Genomic DNA, 12,019 nt, shown 5'->3' with positions numbered 1-12,019 from the left:
ATAATGAACAAAATCTGAGAATACCATATTACAAACATGTCCATGAAGAGGCCGAAACAGTTTTGTCTGAGTGTAAGGCACACAAGCTGTATTATAAATGAGTGAGAGAGGATGGGTGGGATTAGTTTAGAAAAACTCAAAGCTTAATTGGAGGCCTGTCAGATTACAAAGAGAGACCCATGGACAAACACATACACAAACGTGTCGTTTACAGGGATACTTATCACTTATCTGAGAAACCACACGGAGTAAGTATAATATAAATGTCTCTAAAAAATATTATATAAGGACAGTTAATTATCTTTACATATTGTATGTTTTGGTGCATTATGGATGTGGAGAAGATTATTCAATATGTCAAGCATGGTGATCAGGACAATGTTAAAATACATCTGGATGATTACAACACTGAGTTAAATACAATAAGAACATGAAAATGCTGAATTCTATTAAATGGAATAAGATATATTGCACATTAATTCTGTGCTTCACATGAACATTGAAGTGCTGTACTAGGCAGAAAAACTGAGTTAGAATCTTTTACAACACTAAGATATTAGCAGTTTCCATGACAACAGAATTGGGGTAAACCTGAAGGGTGTTTCTCTTATTACTTATCCAGTCATTTTACAATTTCTGTGGTGGGTTGAAGTTTTCATTTGTCTAGCTTTTGCAATGCCCTTAAATGTATATTTCTCCCTTTAATCCTTCTTTTATAATTCACAGCACTCACAATGTTTCTTTTTTGATGTGGAAGAAAGAGAGAGAAGAAAAGTACATTCAGAAGTGTGTGTGTGTGTGTATATGTGTTTGTGTGTTTAGCCCTTTGTCCTCAATCTGAAGGCACACATGGCTAGGATTAACACAGCTATTAATGTAATTCTCACTCATCTTTATCTTTATCCAACACTTCCTACAGTATGTTGTTGATCATATTTTTTTCTTTGTCCCTTTGCCCATTACTTCTCATTATTCCCCTGTATGTGGATGAACTGAGAACAGCAACGAGAGCTGGAAGAGGTAAATCTTGCAATCGCATATAACAAATAAAGTGAACTTGAGTGAGACAGACAGAGAAAGAGAAACATACAGAATAATTTGAATGGGAAGACTGTTAAAATAGAGCAGGTATTTGCTATAAATTGTAAATACAAAATGAATGGTGAGGTCTGTGGAAGATGAAAAAGAGAGAAGTAGGTAATCTGAAACGAATATATGCACATATATTACTATACAACTATAGTATAGTATATATATAGTATACATATATTATTACAACTAATATATGTCTCCCCCTGGGCTACCTGTATGGGACTGTAAATACTTGAGCTCCAATTATTGTGTTGTTAATAAGCACTGATTATTGTGCTGTGTGTGTGTTGAAAGCCCATGTAACAGGTGATTCATTGGTACTTGTATGTCTACAAAGCCATTTTTATACCTCTGTTCATCATGGTTGTGCTCACATCAATAATGAAGTGTTTTTAATCCCTCCTCCATGTTAATTGTACTCAAATTAAACCTTTATTAATATTGCAATGAACTTAAAAGTTCAGTTGTTGATATCATAAGAACCTGATCATAAGTGCTGTCCATAACGGAGGGGCTTGAGTGCAGAACTGGGCTTGAGCTCTAAGATCCCCCAACCTGGACTAAAGCAAGAAATAGAAAGTCAGTTAGTAAAGGCGTTATGAAATATAAAGGTGGAGATGGGGAGGTGGAGGGATGCCGGAAGAATTGTCACTGCTGCGAGGGAAGCAGCTGCTTACATATCCTTGGGATATGATTGGCATGCCTAGATGAACAAGCCCTCCCAAACTTATGTTTGTAACTTCATTTGGAAAATGTTTTCCCTCCCTTTCCTCAATCTTTTTTTAACCTCACATTCTTAAAAAAAACAACAAAAAAAAAAACACAATATATAATTAATATAGTAATTTGTGTCCTATAGTTAGCTGGGTCTAGTGTTGCCACCCATCTAGGGATGTACGAAACTACCAATTTTCATAATTGACTAGTCAGTCGGTTGTTTAAACAACAACGACTATTCGGTGTTAGATAATAATGTATAATTAGGCTCCATAATGTTCACGTGATCCCAAACAGATGCTTCAGAGGGAAATATGGATGCGAAGCGCAACACTGAGCACTTCAACACGGCAACTAACGGATATTCAACAAATAAATAGGCTAAATAACTATAAGATCTTATTGCACAAAACTATCAAAGTAAGAAATGTTCCAATAAAAACGGTACAAAAAATCATTCATGCGCATCCTGAACGCAGAATGAGGCGGTTCAATGTAAACACATACACTTGGGAGTCTTAGGGCGATCCTCGCCGCGCAGTCAAAAGTGCAGAACTGCAAGATAATAATACATGTACACATCTAGTTCAAAACATCAAACAGTTTAAACCTTTTTTACTGCAACTATTTATTTAAGCAGTGTCAGACAGAATCAGCCAACAACTTAAATCCAAAGCACCTTTGGATAGGTACATATAGGAACATTACTCACAGCAGATGATTTAACGTCCAGCAGTGAACGTCTTAATGTGTTGATGATGTTGCACTTTGATGGCTGTAACAGCAGCGGTGCATAAATGGACTAAACTAAGCTAAACTTTTTGCATAGGGTTTTACTGTACTGACTATTATTCACTCTTATGCAGAGCAAGCTATAATCACACAAAAATGCTTTTCAAGATGTTGCGTCTCTCAATTAATTTTAGAATTGCTTCTCCCGTTAAAACCACCACCACTAAAATTATTCATATTAGTAGTCGACCACACTAATCAACTAGTCAGTTGTTGGACGACTAGTCGATTAGTCGACCACCTGTACCCCCCCCCCCCCCATCACTGAGCAAAGAGTCAACACAACCTGCAGAAACATGGGCAGAATCAGCCTGTGCATCTGTTGGGTATTGAGTATGGCTGCTATTAGCATCCAGTCCTGTCTCTGTCTCATTCTGTATCTGTTCCTCGGGAGAAATGTCACTGTGCGAGGAGCCCCAGATTAGTGTGGTCGACTACTAATATGAATCCATCTCCTCTTCTTCACAGCAGGCAGGCAGAGTGGAGGTACCCCCAAGTCTAGCAAGAGTTAGAATGGCAGAGTCCGTGATCAAGTGTTCCAAGGCCTTTTGATCACATGAAATAATCCGCAGTGTTCGCAGACACACCCTCAGAATACCTGGCTGCAGACGCACACAAATAAACCAGATCAGAGCTGAAGCAATCCTCTAGAAGAAACAAGAGAGGAGAGCGGTGGAGTGGTTATGATTTTGGATTGTGTATGATGGGGAAGGATAGTCAAATATAAAAAAGGATGTGCATTATAACACAAAAGAAGTTGTGTTTGGCTTACCCTTTGCAGGAAGATTTCTGGATCCTCATTATCATCAGAGTCAAAATCTGAGTCAAAATCTGGCACATACTCTCTCACTTTAGTCCTGCAGAACTGAGAGAGGGTAGGACAAAAAAACATACATTCACACCAGTTTGATTGAAGATCTGTGACTATGAGGAGGGGTGCAGCTACAGAGGACAGAGTACAGGGGTTACAGTTCTCCAGGATTCCTATAGGCCCTGTGAATACAACGCCTAACTATAATACTGTGAGGGAAGTTGCAACTGAAGAAAAGGCAATGAGGGAAGGCGACTGTGAAGTTTTAACAAGAGGAAAGAGGGATGCCAGAGGAGAGAAGGATGAGGAGGGGGAGGAAGGGCATGATGATGGGGACATATGGAGGAAAGAGGCTTTGAAGGCCTTGTGCAATGTCATCTACAACAGCCCGAGAGCACAAGAGAGAGCCAGCAACCTGAGGTGAGAGTCAAGATGTTACATTGAAAACATTTGCCAATAACAGTGCCGTGTAATATTCCCATATCCTTCCTCTCTTTCTTTTTCATTCTCTCATACCTCCTTCCCCAGGTTGCTCTAAGGCTTGTCAGAAAGACTTAAGGACGGTATAATTTCCACATCCCCTCTTAGTGGTCAGTTTTATGAAATGCGGCTTCTCTTTCTGTTGACTGCTCTATGTCCTGAGCTTAGGGTACAGCTCTGGCTGGTAACATTTAGAAAGTGAATGGATTTTATTTGCAATTTCTGTGCTGATTTTGTGGGAAAATTCTGCAGAATGGATTTAAACGTGGTAAAATGGGTTAATCAGAGCATAATCAAATGAAAATATATATTTAAAGGGATAGTTCAAAAATGAAGATTCTCTCATCATTTACTCACCCTCATGCCATCCCAGATGTGTATGCCTTTCTTTCTTCTGCTGAACACAACCAAAGATTTTTAGAAGAATATCTCAGCTCTGTAGGTTTTTTTTACAAAGAAAATGAATGGTGACCAAAACTTTGAAGCTCCAAAAATCATACACTGATGAATCAAAACACTATGACCACTCACAGGTGAAGGGAATAACGTTGATCATCTCCTAACAAGGACACATGTCAATGTCTGGGTAAATTAGATGGTCTACGAACAATCAGTTCTCATAGTCAACATGTTGAATGCAGGAGAAATGGCCAGGAGTAAAGACCTGAGTGACTTTGACAAGGGCCAAATTGTTATGGCCAGACGGCTGGGTCAGAGCATCTCTGAAACGGCAAGGCTTGTGGGGTGCTCCCGGTCAGCAGTGGTGAGTACCTACTGACAGTAAGTAAAACAGTAGGGACAAACCACAAACCGGCGATAGGGTGTTGGACGCCCAAGGCTCATGCACGAGGGCAACAAAGACTATCCCATCTGGTCTGACTCTGAACCGACACAAGGTCTACTGTGGCACAAGTCACAGAAAATTTTAATGACGGTTACGGGAGTAATGTGTCACAACACACTGCTACATATGAGGCTGCGTAGCCGCAGACCAGTCAGAGTGCCCATGATGTCCACTGTCGAAAGCACCTACAATGGGCACATGAGCATCAGAACTGGACCTTTGAGCAGTGGAAGAAGGTTGCCTGGTCCGATGAGTCCCATTTTCTTTTACATCACTTGGATGGCCATGTACGTGTGCGGCGTTTACCTAGGGAAGTGATGGCACCAGGATGCACTGTGGGAAGAGGACAAGCCGGTGAAGGTAGTGTGATGCTCTGGGCAATGTTCTGCTGGGAAACCGTGTGTCCAGCCATTCATGTGGACATCAATTTGACACGTGACACCTACCTAAACATCATTGTAGACCAGGTATACCCTTTCATGGGAATGGTATTCCTTGATGGCATTGGCTTCTTTCAGCAGGATAATGCGACCTGCCACGCTGTACACATTGCTCGGGAATGGTTTGAGGAACATGATGAAATTCCCCTGATCTCAATCCAAGTGAGCATTTGTGGGATGTGCTGGAACAACAAGTCCAATCCACGACAGCTCCACCTTGCAACTTACAGGACTTGAAGGATCTGCTGCTAATGTCTTGTTGCCAGATACCACAGGACACCTTCGGGGGTCTTGTAGAGTCCATGCCTCAGTGGGTTGGCGATGTTGTTGGCTGCACGCTGAAGACCAACAGCATATTAGGCAGGTGGTCATGATGTTTTGGCTCATCAGTGTAAAGGCAGCATAAAAGTAATCCATAAAACAGTGGTTAAATCCATATCTTCAGAAGTGATGTGATAAGTTGGTGAGAAACAGATAAAAAAAAAAAATTAAAGTTCTTTTTTACTTTAAATCTCCACTTTCACATTCACATTTTGAATATTACTTTGAAGCTCCAAAAATCAGAAACAGATGAGAAACAGATCAATATTTATGTATATATTTAAAGGTCTGGTCACCATTCACTTACATTGTATCACCTCTATGTGGAATAATTGTACTTTTAATATTTAATTTGTCACATAACAGGACCACTTAAATGAACTGGTGAAGGCAAAATTGGGTTAAAATGGTGAACAAATGGTGACCAGTTACAGTATACACTTTTGCTTATTCATATAAATGTACAATTTTATGGACACCACAGACAAGTTTTGCATCATATAATTCCCAGGAGCAGATTCTGTGTTGGCCTAGTAGCACAGGTGTGCCCATGAAGAAAAGTGTAAAACACTGCCATTTTATCATATCTCAGAGCAGTTAAGAAACTCATTATCTCTTACGTTCTCCCTGTCAGGTGCATGGCATGTCAATGTTGACAGCAGCTCAGGAACAGTGTTTAGAAGTGTGCTGGGGAGAAGCATATGAGGTGCTGACTGACCTAACAGCACCCCCTATTAGTAAGGAGGTATCTCAGCGGGCCCTTGAGATTTTGAAGACCCTTTTCAACATTCACAGTCCGCAGACAGGAAGTAGATGAGGTGACCACTGTTTTTTCCATCCCAATTGGCTATCTCTCTGCCCTTTGCTACAGAATCTTTTGAGGAATCTCTTTTTATCTTTACCATTAAGTTCTCCTTCTCCTGCCACAGGAGGCTATTGCTTTGTATCGTCACCTAGCTGCAGTCTTGCATCACTGCCTGCTAGTGCCCTGTGAGGGAGAGGACAGAAAAGAAGAGCTGCAAGGGTGAGAGTGGGAATCAGACCAGTGTGATTAAATCCTGAAAGAGGTCTCATCCTTTTGGTCTTTATTGGTCTTAGTGCTCTTTTGTGCTGAATGTCCACAGACACACCGTGAATGTGCTCTCAGCACTCCCTCTGCTGTGTCTGGATGGTCTGCTTGCTGTTCGCCTGTCTGAGGGTTTGAAGGAGTCCGGTGGAGTCAATATGGACCGTGTCCATAATTTGCTGTTCTTCATGGAGAAGAGACTAGACAGAGTGAGATATAGAGAGATTGGAGGGAAAGACAAAGGAAGGGTGCAGAGTTAGACATAGGGTGTAAGGTATTTGCAAAGTTCAAGTTAAAGGAAAGTTCACCCAAAAGTGAAAATTCTGTCATTATTTACTGAAGCCATAATGAAGCTGTCATCACTATGAACTGTCGTTTTATGACAAGAGCTGCATAAAGATTCTTTAAAAAATCTCCTTCATGTGTTCCAAGGAGAAAATAACAGCATGCAGGTTTGGAACAACCTGAAGCTGAATAGATAATGACAGAACTGTCATTTTTATTCCTTCAATAGATGAAAGTTCACAATCTCCTAATTAGGTGTATCTTCTTATAAGATGGAGTTAATAAAGACTTAGAGGCCATAAACCAATATATTGTGAATTTGTGCAAAGACCTAGATTTATTTTATCATTAAAAGTACTATATCGAAATATCATCATGAATGACCAGAGATAATTCTGATTTTGTGTGCATTGTACATTGTCATAAGCTAAAGGAAAAGTTGACTCCAGGGTTAAACTTGTTGACTGAAAGCAGTAGGGCGCACAAGAAAACAAGGCACTCAGACAGCAGGTACATTTCATGCTCAAGTATTGCTTTTGGAACACTCTATAAACATGAATACATTAAAGAGCACACACAAAAAATTTATTATTTACATTTCCAAAATGTTGTCTGTGAATCAGGTGCCCGATGCTGTGCTATTTTTGATCAGATTCTTCCTCCACTGAGGGACGTTGAACTGAGGCCTGAACAGGGGAACACATTGAACACATTGAGGAGCAGACTAGTGCAGCTCATGACCCATGCTGACACTGATATCAAACACTGTGCTGCTGAGCTTCTCTTTGTCCTCTGCAAAGAAAATGGTACACAAACTAATCTGCTTCTGATGTATATAAAAAAGTACTATAGCAGTACTAATATACTCAGCAAAAAAAGAAACGTCCTCTCACTTTCAACTGCTTTTATTTTCAGTAAACTTAACATGTGTAAGTATTTATATGAACATAAAAAGATTCAACAAAGTCATAACTGAACAAGTTTCACAGAAATGTGATTAACAGAAATGAAATAATGTGTCCCTGAACAAACGGGGGGTCAAAATCAAAAGTAACAGTCAGTATCTGGGGTGGCCACCAGCTGCATTAAGTACTGCAGTGCACCTCCTCCTCATGGACTGCACCAGATTTGCCAGTTCTTGCTGTGAGATGTTACCCAACTCTTCCACCAAGGTGCTTGGAAGTTCCCGGACATTTCTGGGGGGAATGGCCCTAGTCCTCACCCTCTGATCCAACAGGTCCCAGACATGCTCAATGGGATTGAGATCCGGGCTCTTCGCTGGCCATGGCAGAACACTGACATTCCTGTCTTGCAGGAAATCACGCACAGAACGAGCAGTATGGCTGGTGGCATTGTCATGCTGAAGGGTCATGTCAGGATGAGCCTGGAGGAAGGGTACCACATGAGGGAGGAGGATGTCTTCCCTGTAATGCACAGCATTGAGATTGCCTGCAATGACAACAAGCTCAGTCCGATGATGCTGTGACACACCGCCCCAGACCATGATGGATCCTCCACCTCCAAATCGATCCCGCTCCAGAGTACAGGCCTCGGTGTAACGCTCATTCCTTCGATGATACATGCGAGTCCGACCATCACCCCTGGTGAGACAAAACCATGACTCATCAGTGAAGAGCACTTCTTGCCAGTCCTGTCTGGTCCAGTGAAGGTGGGTTTGTGCCCATAGGCTGATGTCTGGTAAGGACCTGCCTTACAACAGGCCTACAAGCCCTCAGTCCATCCTCTCTCAGCCTATTGTGGACAGTCTGAGCACTGATGGAGGGATTGTGCATTCCTGGTGTAACTTGGGCAGTTGTTGTTGCCATCCTGTACCTGTCCTGCAGGTGTGATATTCGGATGTACCGATCCTGTGCAGGTGTTGTTACACATGGTCTGCCACTGCGAGGAGGATCAGCTGTCCTTCCTGTCTCCCTGTAGCACTGTTTTAGGCGTCTCACCGTACAGACATTGCAATTTATTGCCCTGGCCACATCTGCAGCCCTCATGCCTACATGCAGCATGCTTAAAGCACGTTCACACAGATGAGTTCACATTTTATCTTTAAAATACATGTCCTGAAAAAGGGACATTTCTTTTTTTGCTGAGTTTATATAGTATGGTACTGAAAGATTACCATATTCATTACCATACTCCAAGGAACCTAAAAAGTGGTAGCACCAGTGCTGGGTAATAACAGATTAAATGTAATCTGTATTAAGTAATCCGATTACAAAAATCAGTCATTTAATTCGATTAATAAATTTTTTAAATTGTGGAATTGCACACATCCAGGCTATAGATACACTGAAGATGGAGCGGTAATCCACACATAAATGCTGAAACGATTGCATTAGTGTGGTAAAATTTGTTTTAATTTCATGAGTTGCTTTTGTATTCGGCTTCAAAAATGTACATGAATGCGCTTTTGCCTTTGTGACAACTTTGTAGTGACTATTTGTTTGTGTGTGACTGATTCACAAATATAACTGGTCTGATTTGTTATGGATGGCGTTCGTAATGCCAACATTTCTGGAGTAAGAACATTTTAAGTGCCTTTTTTATTTCACTCAGGCAAATAGCAAGTAAAACACATACACATACACACACCAAAAATAATATCAATTCTCATATTTTGATCCATTAAATATTTTTTTTATTTTTTATTTTATTTTTTTTATCAAAATTGTCAAAATGGTATCATCTTATCCTACTTAAAAGCATGTGACATAAAAAAACAAGAATTAAGTCTGAATTATTCCAGAAGTAAGATTACTTTATTACTTTATTAAATTACTTTGAAATGTAATCCAAGAGATTACATTACTGACTACAATTTTAGTCATGTAATTTGTAATCAGTAACAGATTACAATCCAGACCCAGCACTGGGTACCACCATGGTGATGTGGGGGGATTGACAAATCATACTAGTACCAAATTACTTTTTTATTAATGTCAGATTGTAATACTTTTTTCAAGTACAATACCTGTTAGTTAATTATGAGTGTCATATATACTATTCACTGTACAGTTTTATGACACATTTATGTGACATTTAAATTAATGCTGTCTCTATATGATATTAACTCTCTCTCAGTGAGCAAGTTTGTGAAGTACACTGGTTATGGTAATGCAGCAGGGCTGCTTGCTGCACAGGGTCTACTGAATGGCTGTGGCCCTTTTCCTCAGCCCCAGTACTCCAGTGATTCTGACTCAGACACAGAAGAATACAGACAGGCCAAGGACAGGATTAACCCTGTGACAGGCCGGGTGGAGGAGGAACAGCCTGATCCCATGGAAGGGATGACTGAGGAAGAGAAAGAGGCAGAGGCGCTCAGACTCATAAATATGTTTAGCAAGCTGTCACGGTATGTGTAAGCGTGAGTGTTTGTCAGAGAGACTGAGATGGAGAGAAGGAGAGATTGAAAGAGTTAGAGACAAACACTGAAAGAGAGAACATTTTAGGAGACCTTTAACAAACCTGAAACTGTTTTTGAAATGTTCCCTTTAGACTCTGGACCTCATTTTAAATGCTTCTATTTAGAATTTTTCTCCATTACAAATTGTATTCAGTGTAACATTTTTGAGTGAGAAGTTTAATTGAAAAATAACATGATTTTCAAAATTTTGCTTTAATGACGTACTGGAGCTGGCATGAACTCCACAAGTTTGTGCTAAACCTGATGAAGTTTTGAGAATGTTCCAAAGAGCATCTTTTTTGCTTTAATGGAAGCAAGGAAATGAGACCTTTTGTATAAATGAGTTAACATGGTATACAGTATGTCACACATTTTTTATTTGATTAGCGACCTAAAATTGTGCAGAATCCTACATTTTTCTCATTAATTTACATCAGAATATTTTTTTGTTTTAAATTTGTCAAAATCCAAAATATTTATTTTTATGTCTAGGTTTAAATTGGCTTATAAATTAGAATAATTGGAATTCCAGATTTCAAATGTGGATTTTGAACCCAGTATCTGGAAATTTTAGGCTCTAGTTCTATTGCTAACACTACATTAAGGTTCCATTTGTTAACATTAGTTAACAACATTAGTTAACATGAACTAACAATGAACAATACTTCTACAACATTTATTAATGTTAATGTTAATTTTAACAAATAGTAATACATTTATCAAATCAAAAGATGTATATGTTAACATTAGTTAATGCACTATGAACTAACAATAAGCAGTTGTATTTTCATTAACTTTAACAAAGATTAATAAATGATGTAAATGTATTAACAAATGTTAATGAATGGAACCTTATTTTAAAGTGTTACGGTTTAATTTTGTGTTTTTGGTATTGAAATGTTCTAAAATTTGGTCTAAAATTTTAACACTTCTGGGCTGGCAGAATATTTTAATGTATGACAAAGGTGTTAAAGTACATTTCTTTTTTTTTTTAATTACCATTAAAATCGTCAATTATCTTGTGAAACTGACTATATACCAACATTTTCAGTATATATATAACATTCCTCCATGTTTGTATTAAAAGCAACCATCACTGTTTTCTTTTTCCAAGGCCCTCAAAAGGTGACTTGCTGATAAAATGTGTGTAGTGAATTAATCTGGTGATTTGTCACTATTAAAATTCTCTGCTTTTTGCTCACCATTCGTATCCTCCCGTCACACCCGCTCAGGTCCAAGATCATTCAGCCAGTGGGAGTGACCACAGATGGCAAACTGGCGCCGTTTTGTGGCCAGACGAGGCACAGGGCTGTGGAGGAGGAGGAAGAGGAGGGAGCTGACAGCGAGACAGAGCAGTAATGAAGGCAGCATGAGGAACTGATGTCGAGACAATGATGATTAATGAGAGAGAGGTGGAAAGTCATGAGAATTTACACTAATGACTGATATAGCATAAAACACTACCATTATTAACAACAACAATAGTGCACCAATAAAAATATATAGAAATGTATACATATATATTTAATAACTTATAATAATAAAGAAACAAGATTTTTTCTGTTAAAGAGTTGAAAACGTGGGTTAAAAACAAAATAGAGAAACATAAAACAAAAGGAGATATGGCTTAAAACCTATAAAAAGAGGCAATGAAGCCTGAAAAGGAGAAATGAGAATAAAATCTTTATTTATAATGTGCACAAAATATAGCTAAGAATGCCATTTGTTTATAATCAATTTTGTGAGTGAGACT

The 12,019-nt window shown here is 39.2% G+C and overlaps 1 pseudogene; it reads left to right on the top strand.

The window, feature by feature from the left end:
* The first annotated feature begins 170 nt into the window (after window positions 1–170).
* On the top strand, window positions 171–11,644 carry LOC127451819 (synembryn-A-like; annotated as a pseudogene).
* The last annotated feature ends 375 nt before the right edge of the window (window positions 11,645–12,019 follow it).

This window comes from Myxocyprinus asiaticus, chromosome 14 (genome assembly GCF_019703515.2).
Source record: "Myxocyprinus asiaticus isolate MX2 ecotype Aquarium Trade chromosome 14, UBuf_Myxa_2, whole genome shotgun sequence".
NCBI classification, from domain to species: Eukaryota; Metazoa; Chordata; class Actinopteri; order Cypriniformes; family Catostomidae; genus Myxocyprinus; species Myxocyprinus asiaticus.
This window is presented reverse-complemented; position numbering and strand designations above follow the sequence as displayed.